This window comes from Patella vulgata, chromosome 4 (genome assembly GCF_932274485.2).
Source record: "Patella vulgata chromosome 4, xgPatVulg1.2, whole genome shotgun sequence".
NCBI lineage: Eukaryota > Metazoa > Mollusca > Gastropoda > Patellidae > Patella > Patella vulgata.
The window spans coordinates 64,675,667-64,695,284 of record NC_065882.2 but is presented as its reverse complement, the minus strand read 5'-3'; the positions used below and the strand labels follow the sequence as shown (position 1 = coordinate 64,695,284).

Genomic DNA, 19,618 nt, shown 5'->3' with positions numbered 1-19,618 from the left:
TAACATATATCAATGAAACGGATATTCTAGAAATCATGAATATCTTGATAATAAATACAATTTTGAATACAGGTAGTAGTCTAGTTGATGAATAGTCTTGTGGCAGTACATTGAATACAGTCCATGTAAAAAATATAAGCTCTCGCTGATAAACAACGGCATGAGACAAAAAGTGATGCAAAACGTTAAACATTCATTAACAGATAGAAACATTTACCACCATCATAGCGTATGCCCGTCTTCATTAGCACAGTTCTAAGCAGAACAGTATGACGTTAAACCCCATTTCATTTCTACCGCTAAACATCCACGACTTCTTATCCTTGTCTCACGGAAAGAAGCGTGTCACCGTAGGTGGTACTTATGTCATAGTTTTTAAGCCTTTGTATTCGATTTGTCGTATCATCTGATGATTGGGCAGATGTAAATCTTAAAGGAGCTTCTAAGCTAACGCCAGAATCTGAGCAAGATGTATATAGTTAGACATTGTTCTTTGGTGTCTAAATCAGTGTTTTTCAACCAGTGTGCCACTGCTCACAGGTATGTCGCGAGATCCTCCTAAGTGTGCCGCGAAATTATGAACGGCACTTTAAAAAAATGCGAAAAACCACGTGATCCCAATTGGGTATTCACTGGTGTCTACTGGTAAGTTCATAGCTTTGTTTTTCTTTATTTAGTTTGAGTCACTCGGTGGTGTCTATGACTATCAGTGTGTACGGTTCTATGCCGTCTATGATTTGCCATATTTTTATTTTGCAAAATTCAAAATGTGTTCCAAGATGTGCCGTTAGCAACCCCCCCCCCCCAAAAAAAAAAACAACAACAAAAAAAAAAAAAAAAAAAAACCCAAAAAATGTTGAGAACCACTGATCTAATTCCCTGATCCTTGTATACCCATAGTGCGTATAATGGCTTGATCATAAAATCACGTTCTATTAATATGCAATCGATGACAAGAAGCGGAAAAATGGACATGCTAAGAACTACAGCCCTATTTGTTTAAGAAATTTCAACCCGTTTTAAAAATGGAGGCATAGAACTACAATAATAAAAGACCCAATAAGACTTAAAACCACAGGTAACATTTGTAGGTGATGATGAAACTGCGGAATGGACAAACTGTACGTATCCATACGTATTAATTCAAAGTTAACTTTTGTATGTGTGAGATTCCTTACAGGAACAAATTATTTACTTTTTGCAATAGTTCATATTTCGGTAGTATCAGATACCGCACCTAAGCAATATCTTTCCCAGGAAGTCAAACGTAGTTAACACTTAAACTAACAAGAAGAAATGCTTTCATGTACTCTTATATTGTGATTCCTACGTTAACCTTCAGCTTCTAGTTAAATGTAACTCCCCCAGAGTATTATAACCTTTATCTAATAGACCGATGTAGATTATCACAATACGAGTGTAATAGCTACACTATTACTTATATATCTACATAAAACCCAACACCAGAAAACGCGAGAGTGGATTAAGTACGTAATCGAATATCGAAAAATCTGACAATGTCTTCCGTTTATTCATAAAATCTTAAATGGTCACAGATTAATCGAGTACAGGTTTCTACGTGTAATCTATATATCCGTCCGAACTGGACCTATGTTCTTGCACCTTGACACAATCGCCCAGTATTTCAACTCGCAGTTTTCTCCTACTCGGTCTCGGATTTAAATGAATTAGAGTAACAAATCAAGGTTGAATTTCCACATCATAAGGGCGGAAATGTATTGAATTTTGAATTTATGAACCACCCCGTGGATAGGTATGGAATGGGGGTTATAGTCTCGTCAAAATAACACAATTTCCACCATCTGACAAGGGTTCTTTTACATGCACGTTAATGTGTACACGGATTGACCTCGGATTATCGCCCCTTGGGAAGACAACGGAGTCGAAACCGGGACATGATAGTCGAGACTCAAGTGAGTAGAATATTTAACGTAATTTAACGAAATGTTAGTTTATGATAAAATGCCACGTCGAATCTATGAATCACAGCGTTTTGGTAATTATTAGCAGGAGGTATTGCCCTTGCTTAAAACATATAGTGGACGCAGCAGAGGATCGAGATTATAATGGAATGTTGTATTCTTTTGTCATGATAACGTGGTCTACTGCATAGGGTTTAATTTCTGATCAGCTTCAAATAAACAATCCTTTGGTTCACAACGTGAATACCGGTATCACCAGCTAACGTACAACACAGCGGGATATTATGTAAAAAAATAATGATAGGTTTTGGGTCTATGGTAAATGTTGTTCACCAATGTTAAAATTGTGTTATACATTCAGCACTAAAACATTTCTAACAAATAGATTGATGGCCTTGCATATATTACTATAGTAAAAGTCCGATTGTCAATATTGACTTCCGTCATTTAAACCTACAAATTATATACCTGACCTTCATTCCTTTTTTGGATGACAATGTTTGCTACCTATTATATGACATTATTCGATTGGATTCTATAACCGAACACGTTACGTGCACGGGCCCGGGTATGTTTACTCTTTCTAGAGCAGTGGTTCTCAACCATCTTTGCGAACGACACACTTTGGGACACATGAAAAATAGCGGCACAACTGGTTAATTATACATGTATATGAAAGATATTTGAATTTTGCTAAATAAAAACATACAACCGTAAACAGAGACACATAGAATGACCCGAACTAAATAAAGAAAAACACCACAGCTATGGACTTGGGCAGTAGACACCAGTGAATACTCAATTTGGAGCATGTGTTTTTTGCATTTTCTTAGTGTGTCGTTCAAAATCCTGCAGCACTCTTAGGAAGATCTCACGGCACACGGATCACTGTTCTAGAGAATCCAATGACCATTACTACATGGCTGGTAATTCTACTGACGGTCATTTCTATCGTGTAGCTTTGTCTTTTGTGATATCCAAGTCCAAATTATCCCCCAATTTAGAGACACTTACACTTTTTAGAGCTCTAGATGCTAGATGGTTTACTGTCCCTTTAGTATGCCCATATTTTAATGTGGTCTTATATTGCTGTCACCCCATGACTGACGTTTACATTTCTTTTTGGCACAATATCCATATGGTTTTGCAAGCTCACTGAGATAAAGAAACCTGTGGATTTTCAACGATTTTTAAGGATAACTCCCTGATTTATTACCCTTTGTTACGAAATCTTGACGACATATTTGAGGCTTCAATTATAATCTTATACAAGTATATTTAGTCTATCCTATGGAAAGAAAGTTCCCTATTGATTTTCGATGATAACTGCGACAAATCTGTTAGTTGTTTATACTTGAAAGAACTCTCCAGGGTTATTATAAAATATTATCAGTGCTATTTTGGTAGCAATTATTAACCTATCGTTTTAAAATATTTATTGATTTTCAATGATCTTTAACAATAAGCACCAGAGTTATTCCCCTTTGTCATGAAATTTTGATCACCGCTCTTTTTGAAATTTGCATTGTTGTCTAGCCTACAGACAGAAATAACCCTACTGATGTTCATACCCTTATAGGTTATTCTAATTGTTGCGAAGTCTTTTTAGCTGTCTGGCAACTTATGTTTTTCGATTTGAATCTACTTTTGGTTTTTTTTTCTATTTTGTGTTTAAAGAACTTCTGCGCCCTGTACAGGTGATACAATTATAGATATACGTCGATAAAATGCCATCAGAGCTATAGAGCTTATTGTATGCCATTTATCAGACATTTAAGGCTATCAAAACCAGGTATCTTTCAAGACATAACAATCTTCTGTTCAACATCTGTATTAGTGTGATTATAAATACTAGTATATCCTTTTCTCAACATGCGAAATTATAGCATTGATTGTCGGATCTGAAGTAAACAAATAAAGTGAAACCGAATCGCGGAGATTTTTTGATTCCGCGGGCTCAACTCCTTGTTTGTATTGGTACCCTCCACCCCCTCAAGACTCCTGGAAAACGCCCGTTACTGAAGCTAATTTAAACATGTTCACAAATGAGATCTCCTCGAAGGTTATCTGCTCTGGTCTCGCTTAGTGATCAACATTCACACCAGCTTGTGTGGCTGTACAGCAGAGTCAAATAACAGCAATAATTTTGAATTTCAAAAAACTAAATTTTAATTACATCCTTTGATTGGATGCCTATCTACCCAACGAAAGGGGTGTTCGGGGATGTCGCTCCCTGTGTCCCTGCCCCCAGTCTCGGCACGCCTCATGACACAAAGCCGCGGTGATTCGTTATATCAGAACAACTGGACTCCCTTTTCCCCTGACAAGAGGGCATAAGATATGTATCTTACACGACAGGGGTGGGTGGGTGTCAGAATGGTTAGCGCGTATGCCTTGTATCAGAAGGTCTGTCATTGAGTCAACTTGCGTGGTTTCGATTTCCCGGTTGCACGTGACAAGGAGTAGGGTTTGCTCCGGGCCCTCCGGTTTCCTCTCACTGCTAAAGAACCCTACGCGCAAACGAAAAAAAATTGAACCATATGTTAGTCCTGAAATGACCTAGTTTGTGTCGAGAGGACGTTAAACCCCATTTCTCCCCTTTACACGATATTGTGTTAACAACAAATTTATATTGTGTCGTCTCGGGCGATAACGAGATGTTTCATTTGCTCTTGTGCATTAGCTAATGACAACAAAATACACTGTTAGCATCTTTTACTAGCCAATCAAAATGTTTTAGAAATATAATTATTTCTTGGTGGGTAAAATGTCTTATTTTTTAAGCCACTAAGCTACATAAACTAATTTTATGAGTGTCATTCAAGCAGATATTATTAGCAATTAAACATATGTCATTAGCAATTGAAGTTTGTTAATTCCTTGAAATTAATTATGTTTGTAGAGATTATTATTTTATTCATTGAAAACAAAATCAATTTAAAATATTTTTTAAATAATAAAAAAAAAATTGAAAAAAATATGTCTGTAGTTAAAAACATGAACATACCTTAACACTCCACTGTATTTACGACCGGCTATTCCAATCTGTAAAACTTACAGCTTTCATGTATCCGTTAGAAATTAATTCCTTTCGAATCACACAAAACGCCTGTCCTCTCGCCTATTTCACCATACCCTGGCCGTCGCTATACCAAGTAGCCCAACACTGAAGAAATACAAGTATATGTGTTTTGGTAGTGCTCACACTAAGTTATAGGAGGGTTATCCTTTCCTTAACAGCCAATAGTAAAAGCGAACACAATGCCTATTACTTAGTATATGTATATATCATAGCTTATTGTTTAGTTACCTTAACCAGGCGAAGTAAATCATATGTAAAATTGACGGTTGTCAGTCACCGTATGGCGTTTATATATAACTGACCATTACCCCACGCCTTAACCTTCCCTAACCCTAGCCTTCTAAGTATTAAACGTACAGATCACAATATGGCTTCTTTGAAATAATTCTCAAATATTTTGGGTAGTGGTGCCTATCGTATTCATGTGGAGGAGGTATTAGATCAGACAGTTACAAGAACAGTTATTAAATAAACAAAGTATGTCTGTGATTTTACTGATGTCGACCAGTGCAACTGCACCTACTTAAGTCGGTTGTAAAATTCATTGTGTGCGGAGGTCATAAGATTTAAATGCTTTTGATGTTTGTCGATTTTAATAAAAATACTTAGATAACAATAAGCAGTCAGTCCTAACTTGAAGTTAATATTAACGAATCGACAATATAAACTGTTGTGGTTTTTTTTGCTTTCTTTTTTTTTTTTGCTTTCTTTTTTAACGTAAGCTATATTTTAGTGAATACACTGGAAGTGGATAAAAGAACAGTAGTAACAATACATAATCCGATGGAAGAGTTCGAACAGTGACGTAGCATTACATGTAATTTATCCAAAAACAATGGGATCAATGAAACAAGTTGGTGGTCAATGTCCAGAAACAATCTTCTGAACTATCACCCCATTAATTTCTGCTGTGGTGGCTGAGTATTACTTTGCTTTACATATAATGTATTTCCAAATATCCTACCGACCGATAACTTGGGTTCTTTGTAAATGACAACATATATACTCCTAGACTATTCTTGCCATCTTACCAAGTTCTAACTGCACTTTTATGGAAAATTTCGCATATTATGTCGTGCTGACCGATTTTGCCGAACTCTTGTGCCAGACTTTGTATTTTGGCATTTAGGATCGATTGTGCTGACGATTTATCCCCCACCAGTAAATATGGTGGTATATCAACGTAGGCATCGGTTATAGTCTATCTGAACAACCAGACACAACCAGTTTAGCTAATAAACACAACAGAATGGAAATTGTATCCACACGTCCAGAACTATAATCTGTGGGTTTTGTCTTAACAGTCCGACCCCGTTATCCGAGTTTTGATATTACTATATTCAAAACCACAGAAGGGCGATTTAATCATCAAGTAATTCCACGTAGATCTCACTGCATCTACCCACTCGGAAAAACATAATCATGATTATAACATCACACTTCAATGCATGATGGGGTTTAACTTCCTACTTTTCTGCACCTTCTTGGTTATTGAAGACGGTGATAATTTGATGAATCGTATTGTCCACTCATATTCCACAGGGGACAATTTAAATCCCTTTTAATTAAAGATGGATGGAATTTTATATGAAAAGCATTATTTAAACTTTTCAGATTTTCGTGAAAATACAACGATCTTGAGTTACCAGTTTTATAACCTTTGGTCAAGTTTATAGTGAAATATTTCACACGATGGGCGTTAGACCGGTTTCTATTATTTTTGATTAAAACCAGATAGATATAGGGCGTCAGTTATAGTAAGTAATTATATATATTCTAATATCACATACAGCGGACTATTAGATGACAAGGGTTCTGGTACAGATATAAAGCAGTATAGTAGGGATAAATTTGATGGCAATGAACGCGAATGTGAATGGTATATGATGATATTTAACATATCCCGAGAGCTATATGCAATTTCTGGTTGAGTTCTGAAGAGAACTTCCCTTACATTGAAAATTGGTGCCAGTCTTACCATTTCGTGCACAATCCCAGTCAGTTGAAGAGTCTGGCCCGGATTTTCGGCACTCTTTAGTGGGAATGAAGCCATGTGCATATAATGAAACGAAATCGAGGTTTAAAGCTACGATTTAATCTTAATTCTACTTCCAACTGATATGGGATCCTTAACGTAATGCAAATAGTATACACTGGACTAGACCTGTCCATGTCATGCCATCTGCCCTCTTCCAATGACAAAGGGGGAAACCGGACTATATACCGACCAAAGCACAGTAACTACTTTTAGATAACCAGAGTCTGGATTTAGAAAACGGAAAGGGAGTGATAGATAGTAATCTCGGAGCAATAACCACGAACAGTTTCAAGTAAAATTGTTAACGAAAAATTGCGCGCTGTGCGGTGTTCTTGAAAATGTAATAGCACCTTGGCTATAGCACGGACATCAGTTACTTATAGCCACCTATCAGAGGGGTAGTTTAGTTAAAGTGCGGGCGAACTATATGGACCATACACCGAGCATGGCGTCATCGAAGCCATCTTGGAATTGTGACGCCATATCAAAAAGTAGTCCAAACAACAAACGAATTGTGCTATTTTTCGAAGCGCTTCGCCCCCAAGACGACAGAGAAGAAAAACAAAATTAATAGTGCTTGTTCCTGGCCCCCCAAAAGTATTACCATTGAAACAATTTATCGCTATGTGGATTTGAATTTACTGCAATTATAATACACAAGACACGTTTGGGCGTTACCTATCGGCATATATATATTTATGCATTTTATGAGGCCAACGAACCCATTTATTCTTCCATTGACATTTCATTTTGGAACTAAAGTAATCAAAAAACTAATAGAACCGCTTCAAATAAATGTATTTCTGTTCTGTATTAAAAACTATATGTAGTGTATTTTTTTATCATATTAAACAACACAGTTTTAATATATCTTCCATGTATTCAGGAAATTTCATATTTTCACATATTTTAAATGTTACGCCATTTGAGGAAATCTTTCATTTTTGTACACCAGTGTTTTATTGCATACTGTGTCTTTTTCCGGAACGAATTGTAAAGGATCTTTATTTCCGACTGAGCATAAAGTAGAAAGATTAAATCCACTGTAACATACGCGAGTAATTCACAACCGAGCACCGTTCTTTATCAACAATTACACATGTTCACAATGCAGGAGGGTGACGTGACGTCATCAAATATCATCATTTACTTTTAAGATATACAAATATGTCTATAATCATACGTAAAATAACAACAAATGCCAGTCCTTAGTCGGGACATGTACAACCGTTTGACTTTGTAACAAGGAAACGCTGCACTTTATCACATTCTAACGCTATCAAAGAGAATGCGCGACATTTTTGTCCCTTGTTTCGCCACCCCATCCAAAAGCTTTTAAACTTGGTATAACAAAAGGTATATTATATTGCTATGTTTCTATGTTGTTAAGATAGTGGGTGAAATCTGGTATGTCTATAGGGACTAGGTGTTGTCCTTCTGCATCATTTTTTGATTAAGATTGACGTTTGAAGTTTCGTATCCCCGGAGACACTAACTTCATTCCAATTTAGCCTTTGTTTAGATAATTTGATCTTATTTTCGAATACTTGTTAAAATATCTTTCATTTTCAATAATGAACATTTTGTATTGTTTGATAAAACTTGTGTGGGAGGGATATAAAAAGAGATAATTTAATATTGAAAATAAATTCAAGGGTATTAATGTTATATATAGCCAGAAGTATGTAACAGTAAATATGGGTTTTCACCTATAAATATTTTCATTCATTGTGGGTTACGTCAAATGTGGGCAGATATGGTGTAGTTTAACATTTGTTTTAACACTTTGAACAATAAATTGTATTTTGTTTTATTTTTAATCGTGTTTTATATTCACAAAATAAAATATAGCTTGCCTACATTTAGGATTGGACAACGCCAACTTAATGAAACAAGCTGAGTTTTTGAGATTTTGCTTACAAACTAGTTGGGATTGTATGGCTGGCTAGCCAAAAGGTGGAACTCCATTGAAATTTCAATGGCCTGACAATAGCTGGTTTAAATTGCCTGACAACCTTGTCATTTTCGGTTGCAAATTGCACACTGATATTGTTATGAATAACTTGCTATGGACCGCAAAGCATATGTCATGCGATCAATTTTTTTGTATTATTAATGGTGGTATCCTTAAAGGAACCACCCGAAGCTGGAACTAAAAGAAGTGTAGGCAGGGACCCCACTGTTCGGGCAAAATGTGTGAAAACTAAAAACAGACACGTTCTTACTTTCCTTACTATTTGTATATCAGTTCAGTTATAATGAATTTTTAAGCTTATAACATCATAAGATACGTTCATACCTATATCAGGAAATGTCGATACAACAGCCAAAGCATAAATAATGTCTGACATGACAGATGCATAATTCACTACTTTAATAATGCGAAATACCTGACCACCCAGTAATTCAGCAAATGATACAATTCTCATTCTTCTTTATTCTATTGTTCTTGGCATTGGTCAATATTAAACTATAGATTCTTATTTATATATCTTGTAATATATGTTATCTAACAGACAGGTTCTTGTAGAATGACATATTAGCATCAAGTCTGAATAGAATTTAGTGCATCGAATCCATTTTGTAAAAGATATACTTTTAATATGGGGTTACTGGTTGCAGAAAGAAGGAGAAAACTGCCCGGTATACGAATGCTAAAACCCCAGTCACTGAGCCGGAATGCCGTTGGAATATAAATTCTTTGTATATTCCTGGATATTCGAATGGCATTCTAAAATTTCTGACTGCATTCTGAGTGGATTCTAGCGCTGCCCGAATGTTTTGCCGATGCTCAAAACTTTCAAGATGCATTCGAAGTGGAGAAATATCGAACAGCATTCGAAGTATATTCTAAATGCACTCTGACTACATTCTAAATAATCTCACGGCATTCCAGCAGCAATCGGGTCGCCTTCCAGGAACAATCCAAACGGCACGCCACTTCAAATCCTGTAAGATTTTACGTGTTACATTTGAAGTACATTCTAATGCCCGACTTTCACGTGGGCTACGAATGCTACGAATCGTCCCGAATAGTGGCGAATCGAAATTAATCGAAATTCGTGGCGATTCGTCAAAAAAAAAAAAAAAAAAAAAAAATCAAAGAGATTGTAGAGAATCTGGAGAAATCATGTCTGATGTCAAGGTAGGGTTACGACAAAGGTACGAACTTCGAGAATCGTCTACGATTTATCTACGAATCGGAAAAAAAGTTGGATTCGTAGCCCACTTGAAAGCCGGGCATATATATTCGAGCTGCATTTTGTTAGAATTCTTGGTCGTTCGAACCATATTCGGCGACATTCCGGGATAGTTTTGGCTGCATTCGAGGGGAATTCGTACAGCAGGCTTCGGGCGGTATTTGGATAGCATTCGAACCGCAGTCGTGTGGCATTCGAGGTGCATTCTAAATATTCTAAATATTCCCCACTGTGTTCCAACTACATTCGCGCGTGCAATCGAGAGCTAAAACACTCGGAATGTGTAAAGCCAGACTGACACTTGCACGACTTTTGGCCACGATTTTGTCGTGGCAAGTCGTGCCATTTTGGGACACGAACTGGGAGGCTCCCGCACTGTTCACGTCTAGTTCACGCATAGTTCACTACGAGTTGACGATTGGGTGCCCATCAGTGTCCACGTTGACACGACGAGTTCACGCATAGTTTGCGCATTGTTTACGCACTTCCCGCATTGGCACGGCGAGTTCGCGCAATTCGGACGGTGTCGTGCCGCAGTAGTCGTGAATTGTTCGTGAACTAGTCGTGACAGTCGTGGCATGGCGCGCACTGTCACGCATCCTCCCGCGCATCGTCCCGACGAGTTCACGAACAGTTTGCGCATAGTTCACGACCCGGTCGCTAAACTTTGTCGTGAACAAAATTTTGAACATTTCAAAATTCTCGTCCCGACATGGCACGCAGTTACGACTGGTTTACACACACTTCACGCCAGTTTACGACTAGTTTGCGCACTGGCAATTTTGAAAAGAAGTATGTATCAACAGTTTATATGTAAAAATACAAAATGATATAAAAAAATATATCAAACAATCCATTTGAAATTCTATAAACGCCAGTTAATGTAAGCTATGGCGATATTGAATTATTTAATGTGTAACATTGGCTAGGTTAACATTAAGCCACACCTAGTAGCTATATATATATACAGATATTGACATCAAATGTGACCCATGTTTGTTTATAGCCAGTACTTAAGGTTATATGTTAAAATAATTTCTCCTCAGATGTGTCTAAATTTAGGTCTAGGATATGCGCTTTTAAGTCCAGTGTTTACACAGTCTGCAGATTGTTGCAATATTTCTTCAAAGCTAAGTACTTCCTTAAAACTTCACGATCACCCCCGGGGGCAATATATACACAGCAAGACTGCCTTTAAAACCACCACGATACGGTCTATATAACTATACTGTATATATATAAATGTTACGAGGACGGGAGGTAAAACTAATAATTGATACAAGTATTTCACCATTAAGTAAATATTTCTGTACCTACATAATATTTGGTTTAAACAATCGGGTATTCAATGAATCCAAGACCGATGTTTATAAATTCCAAATTTCTGCACGGATGACATGTAAACAGCCACCACCTTATTCGTTCTATAACTTCATCTATTATTTGATTCGCTCAAACTTTATCTTTTGTTATGTGCTGCAAGGTATTGATACAACCATTTTGCTCTTTTTCACCATTTGGAACAACCATTTTCGACATTCTGTGAATTCATTCATTCGTTCAAAGTTTCTTTTTATGATAGTGTGCTAAAGAGCTCTAAAGCTGTTAATTGTTCCCGAAAGCTCTGCGTATATGACCCCGAATTCTGTTCAAAAACGTTAAGAAATCTCTTGAGGTTTGTATCATTACGTGAGAAAATTGTTCCGTATTCGTTTTTTTTTTATTGATTAGATGATTTGGACTTAAATTTCAAAACTAAAACACACCAGTGACTTTACCCCATGTGGCGTCTGTATTTTGAAATCGATGTCCAACATATCTCTTCTTTCAGTTACTGAGAGTAGAGTGGTTTTTCTACAAGGTAGCGTTCCTGGTAGATCTTCTCGTTGATCTAAGAAGTTCACAATTTGTAGAGAGAAAAAGGACCAATGTGTGTTATCACAGTCTAACCCATACCTTTAAGGCGGTATGCACTCGCCATGTTGCACGATGTATACCGAATATTGTCTTGAATTATGAATGTGTTTATTTGTTTTGGCGATAGACAAGTAAACAATCTGATCATCGAAATCATAGAATAACATAGACTTCATTTCCTACCTTTTATAATACATGTTCTAGTATCCGCCAGTCTAAAATATTTCAACATAATCTTACAAAATCCAATGAAATATAAAGCCCTTGAAACCTTTTAGGAAGGATATGAATGATGGTGTATCGGATCAGAATTTATTCAAAACATATTTTATTAAATCTCGGAAGAGAATCGTTGGCTCTTTCTGGCATTCCATTCACAGGTCTACTCATTCGGCTGAGATCGCGACATTCATTTTGTTTTGATGACCCCCCCTAAGAAGCGCACTACTATGAATGGGTGGGTTATTACTGTGATAGTACATGTATATACTTGGGGTTTATAGCTATAAGCATTCGGTTCAGCCTATATCTTCTACATTCTATAGAACAGATGCAACTAGATGGTTACGAGGGAGAACAATAAACTGGTTAGTAGGTGATGTAAATATCACCCCTCATTATCGCTAGAATTGTGGGTGTATGATATAGCTCATTGCATACATATACATGTACATGGGTATCAAATTCTACCCTAGCAGAGAGTCAATGAACTTATAAACATTGTCGTAGATTATCAAATACATTTGAATCATTTGATGACTCAGATCAAGGAAATCATCATTATTTAATAAATATTATATCTTCGATAATAACACGCCCATTTTGTCTGTATTCAAAGAATCTAGGAATGATGTCATAACTGCCTGGAGCTTGAAATAAGAAGTAACTGAATCATCAATAAGTGTGAATAAAGCGGGTTCTATATTGTGTTATCGTCAATACGACTCCACCTAAACGCATAAGGCTAGCTACTGAAAACCAGCTGCTAGCATTTGGCATAAACCATGTGTCTAAATACCGGATCAGTGTCTATTTGGATAATCACAATTATAGATATAATGTTATGTTAGTTGCTGAATCCGATTCATTAGATTAAATAAAATACGTGCAGCATACATTGTTTGGTTATTAGCCATGGCGAGACGCATTCCTGCCAACATTGTGAAGCATGCTGGGTTGACGATCTCGTAAAACATTCATCTAGCTGGAGGCTACAAGACGCACGAAGGTCCTCAGATTAATTGCTTGCAACTGCGGCCTTTGGGTCATGACGAATCAAGTGACCATATTAAAATTTAATCTACTTTGACTTTATGATTCATTTGGTTAATATGCAATGTTAACTTCTGAATCACAATGGCATATGTGGATGATTATTGTGTGTGCAAAAACATACGTTGTGGTTCTTTGTTTATTTAAATTAGATGCAGAAGTTGCTTAAAATCTGATTGTTTGTCCTTTAAAAATTTCTTTGAATACATAGGTAACCCGAGGACTTCAAAACAAACGCTATAAATGTGACGATTCCCATGTTTGTATCCAAATAAAATACAGATTTAAATTTTAAGTTAAAACATAATCGCTTTTTGATGTGTGACACAAGGGTTGGATAACCCTTCCATGGTAGAAATTATACATAAAAAAGCAAATACAAACCTTCGTTATTTTTTTCCTATAGGGGCGTGTGAAAATTTCTAACAAAATTTTAATGACCATTGAAGTACGACTTTATTTTTGCAACACACTCTCTATGTACCATGTCTGTTAATCAAATGGAATACTTTATCCAAAACTTCATAAAAACTCACCTTAATTTTAAATCAGGAACCAGTTTAAATAATAATACAAATAATCCAAAACCAATTTATGAAATTCAATACTGTATCCACTTACAAGATAAATAAAGGCCGACAATAATATATTTTTTTTCTATAATAGATAAATGCTTTCTTCACAGCTTAATGTATAATGTCCTATGTACACAAACTTGAATGTCATTTTCCTATTGTTGTAAGCACATAATATACCATGGCATGAATAAGTTACCGTTATAATGACCCCGAATTCAATAACGTTCTTCTCCCTCCAAAATACTCAACAAATTGGAAGCTCCAATAACTACCCCGGCCGGTGACCAAACAATTACTATAAGAGGTGGTATGATGCAAGGTGCAGATACTTTTCCTTGCCTATTCTGTGATATCATAAATAACTAATTGCATTGTGATGTGTGTGTGTTAGGAATCTTTTATTCTATTTATTTGTTGCTGGTAGAATGTGTTATACGCACGCTGAGCTGACTATTCTTCAGAATATGCAATGTATTGAATAGTACAACGCAGGTTCTAATCCATGGCAAGAAACGAATATCGGGTGTCATGTTTTAAAGCTTTCCTTTACATGAAATGCCAACATTTGGTTTCTTTGAGCAAGTGTCTAACACTATTTGCATAATTCTCTACTTATGTCGAGTTGCTAATACAATGTACATGTACCTCGATACTACGAGACTTAACCAATTGAGCATTCCAAAGAAGAAATAAAGTCGAACAATTTATGGTTCAATTTTCACATTTTATTTCTGAAACTTTTGAACCAGCACTATATTTAAAGTAGCTAAGTCTCTAACTCAATATCACCCAAAATCTTCAACATTGAAAACATGAATTATTTGTCAATTTAAATCAAAATGATGTTGTGACCTTACCGGGAAAAGGTGCCCTTCTGATATATTATATTTAAGACAAAATAAACATTTTACAATTGGTACACGAATCGTGTACCATAATGCGTTTCAGCGCTGTGTGTAATAAGGGACTCGGAAAACGAGGCTAGGCATATTCCACAAGTCATGTCAAACGGTGACGCTATATTCTTATCTGGAGAGCATGCCCAATAAATACTATCGGCGTAGACTGGAATAACCAGAAGCTAGAGATTGAAATTCGATTGAGAATACTGGCGTATGTCGCCAAACCTAACTGATTAGAAATTACAGTAAAAACAGAAACGATTGAATGTAAATCAATTTATATACATTCATATTACATTATTGCATGCGTTGCGACCCATTTGTGTCAATTTCTAGGTCCCAAATATTGGCGACTTAGCTCCTTTAAAACATAAATTAGAAATTAACAACATAAGCATGGAATACATTTCTATATAAATTGTTGTGAACGGATCTTTTTTTATTTCCTCTAACTCTTCAGAATACATTTAAAACGTAAAATTGTACTCATATACTTGCTCATTTTGGGGCAGAACAGCAGGACGTTAAACTCCACTTCATTTCACTTCGTACTCATACAAATAGATTTGTTTGTTTATTATTAGAAGTAAAGAGACAAACTTTTCTATAGGTCTTCAAATATCTCCAACCCCGCTATACTGAAAGAGTAAGTCATGCGAGTATGTATAAATAGGGCTGAAATTAGTATTGATATCCAAAAAGGTTATATGTAATATCTTGTTCATCACAAATGAGAGCTTTGTCATCAAATATTATTACAAGATAGAAACTTGAACCTTTTTTCCCAGTGTCAATAGCCAATGTTACAGCTGCAAACAGAAACATTATACGGTCTTCAATATAGAAACACAAATACGGTACAGTAGGCCAACAAGCCACAGACAAACACACTTGACATTCTCATGGTGTTTCGATATTCTTACAACTTACAATGTTTATAAACCAACATATCTACAGTTAATATAGACATCCCAAGCAAACTCTCATCTTTTGGCATATGAAATCACAAGCTGAACGTGATTTGAAAGTAGTGGAATCCAAAGGCGGATCAAGGCCCCGATGGGGCCATACGCAGCCCGACCAGGTGGGCCTTTGCGGAACTGGGTCTTTGACGTAGTACAACTAGATCTCTGTAAACGAAATTTCCCATGGATGTGGATATACTAATATATAGAAATAAATTTGGAGGGTGGGAGGATTTGTCCCTGGGTCGTAGGGTAATCCGCCTCTGGGTTTATCCGTTATAATCAGTGCTACAATGAACCTTTAGGTGAAGGAACCAGCTACCCGATCATGTCTATGATCATATCTATATATATTTTATACTTTGGATTCCGCAGGACTTTCAGTATAAATAAGGAGCCCTTTATAATGAAAACATTTCCAGGAATTGGTTGCCTTCTTCGTTCTGATTCTTGTATTTATAAAAAATATATATTTTGTGTTGTATTGTCGACCAAATCTTACAATTAGTTTTTTTATCAGTCCATAAGTTTAGATGTTCCATATAAGACTTATTTGTCACACCATATTTTAAGTACGCTAATAAAACATACACTATGCAAGAGCTAAATCTCTTACAATTAGTTTTTTTTTATCAGTCCATAAGTTTAGATGTTCCATATAAGACTTATTTGTCACACCATATTTTAAGTACGCTAATTAAACATACAATATGCAAGAGCTAAATCTGCCAATTGTAGGTCTGTCTTTAGGCCCGAATTGTTACCTAAATTATTAATTAGACATAAATTAACTTATCCAGACCATAATCAACTCTCGATATCATCGCTTCAAATTCATACTTTTCTAGCTAAACTATAACGGAGACGGGCATATAGTCGTTGCATTGTGGTTTGGGGAAAATTTCGCCCGAACAGTGTCGTCTCCGGCTACTCTTAATCAAATTCAAACTGCCAAGGGTTCTTTTACTTGTTCGCCAACGTATAAATACACTATATTTAATGATTTTAGTGTAGATGTACAATTATGTAATGTTTTGATAGTATCTAACTGTCTCATATTTAACGAACTTACAATGTTAAACATTTTAAAAATAACCGCAGAAAGCAATACAGATGTGATCAGATCTTTAGGTTTTAGATGTTTTCTTTATGGACCTCAAAGCTGAATATATCCGGTTTTTTTGTTTAGTCTGTTTTTAGACCTCGTCCGCCATCTTTATCAAGCAGGAGTTCTGCGGTGTGTATAATAAAAGGTTATTTAGTTTTTTTAAGAAGCCAATTATCATCTATTTGTGGCATCTATACACATGCATCTGGTTTAACCAAACCATTTAATGTTTAATAGAAAGGTGCCTTCAGGATTTTAATACATTCCACGGCATGTCGATTGAGAAACATAAAACTGATTTTATTTTACTACTTATTTGTGTTGTGTTGGCCATCGGGATTAAAGGAGTCTGAGTTTTGTCTTCATCGCCCATTTTATCCGGTGAAAAATAGAACAGTTCCGGTGCAGCAGAAGTTGGGTCAAAAATAGAAATTAAACCGGAAGTTGCTGTATTAGTTCGCGTGGCTTTGATGTTATCCCTTGTGTTAGTCTATTATTTTGTTTCTTTTATTTCAATCACTAAATGATTTCTCTGCTGTTTGGTTTCCATGTTCTTCAACAATTACACTATAGCAAAGAAGCAAGGTTACCATTTTTCACAGAAAAGTACAGCACAAATTTCTGAGTTCTCTAAAGTTACTTTTAAATTGATAATAAATTTAAACTAGATTTTTGTTTTCTATTAACAACAGCAGGTCTGTTCCCGTAAAAGGGAGTCGGGGTAGGACAGTGAGTAAAACGCTAGCTCGCTAATCAGGAGGTCTAGCGTTCACATCCGGTGTTGGCTGAGAAAGTTCCTCTGATTTACCGGCCTGGTTTCCCCTTCTCGGTGTTACAATACGGAGGGTGTGACCAGGAACACCGTAGTCGTTCGGGTGTTACGAAAAACCGAGGTCCCGTTTACATGCACGTTAAAGAAGCCTTGACAGTTGGAACTCGAAATAAGAGTAGATCGTAGTACCGATGTCCGGGCAAAATGTCCCTCATTGCTCTCTGTTTGGCGCATGCCCTGACTCATTAGACCAGTCGGTGTGGAAAAATCCCATTTCATTTCATTTATTTCCCGTAAAACATGTTTAAACATATATATTTTGTTTATAAATAGCCCAGGTTAAGATTTGTGTCTTTGTTGGCTACTTGATTTTAAACATGGTGGTTAACGTTAGTTGAACTTTCATCTGACATTCAAATTCTGATGACGTCATATTAAGAAACTTTAATGACATGTTTATTTTGAAGGTGGAACAATTTAGCGCAGTCAGCACTTTTCTAAAGATCCAAGCTGTACACTTTCTTTTCCGCCGATTATATGGAAACAAAAGAGATTTTTTATGTCTGTAAATTCGCACATATGTGCCATATGTGTAACTTTGTCTATGTTTGGGCTGGACAAACGGCATGAAAGTTAATTTGCACCATAACTGTTGACGAAAAATTGCCATAAATAGCCGTCTGGATGAACCACGTGCAAACACAAACAAGTTGATGTTAAACAGAAAGGGGACATTTCATAAATCTGTCACGGTGGAAATAAACAAATAAATTACTAAAAATAAACAAGTAAACATAAAAACAACAAGCATATGTACATATACGGTAGATCTTAAGACGTGTTATGAATGAAAATATACATGTTGTCGTAATGTTGGTAGACATTATACGTACTCATGAACTAAACCGTTGTCTGCTGGTTAATGAGTATAATATATATCTTCGTCATGGTAGCCTACGTGACTAACCGGTGTTGGCCGAAAAAGTTTTCCGGTGTGTTTTCCTCTACATGTCAGTGGTGCAGGAAGGTCAAGGCTTTGATCCGTGGGATTTTTCAACTTAGTTTCCCCTGGTCAGCGGTGCAAGAAGATAGAGTGCCTGGCAGAAAAAGCGTCTAATCCTTCGGATGTGACGAAACACCGCGATTCCGCGTACACGTTGGCGTGCGCGTAAAAAACACCTTAGCAGTTTGATTCGTATGACCGACTACATTAGCCCTCTTGATGCAGAAGAGAAGGACGTTAAACCTCATTTCATTTCACTGCCTTGACTAAATGTCCGTTCTTATATGAATACGGGGAGATTGAGTGGCCGAATGGTCTGTTGTTAAGTTAAAAAACGGGATTTCGATCCCACACTTGCACACGACAAGGAGTAGGGTCGTCCGTCTAACCTCGTGGGTTCTCCGGTTATCTCCCGCTGATAAATACTCCTACGCGGAAGTAAATTATTGAAACAAAATTGTACCATAAGTAAGTCCCGCAATGACTTAGTTTGTGTTGACTGGACGTTAAACCTCATTTCTCTCTCTTTATATGAACACGCTTGATAAATCGCCCTTCGTCCATTCGTTACATGGTTATAATGACCTAGTTTAATTGTAACTCTAAATATATCATCAATCCAATTCTTATCATTCCTGTGAACAAAAGACTTTATTAGACATCAATGGTAAGCTACAGTTAACACACACACACACACACCCACCCAAATAACACTTGTCATTTAAGCTGAACTCAACATCTATTGACAAAGCTTTGTCCAATCAAAAGAACTCGTTTGTTTAGTTTTTGTTGGACTATTAAATGCCAGTATATTGGGCAAAAAGACTAATATTTGACG

The 19,618-nt window shown here is 36.4% G+C and overlaps 1 protein-coding gene across 1 annotated transcript in view; it reads right to left on the bottom strand.

The window, feature by feature from the left end:
• Positions 1–19,618, bottom strand: part of LOC130012407 (collagen alpha-1(IX) chain-like) — a 50,187-nt gene that overhangs the window by 26,188 nt on the left and 4,381 nt on the right. Inside the window, exon 2 of the mRNA XM_056100266.1 lies at positions 4,951–5,109. The gene's annotated coding sequence lies outside the window, so the exon portion shown is untranslated. The remainder of the gene's footprint in view (positions 1–4,950; positions 5,110–19,618) is intronic.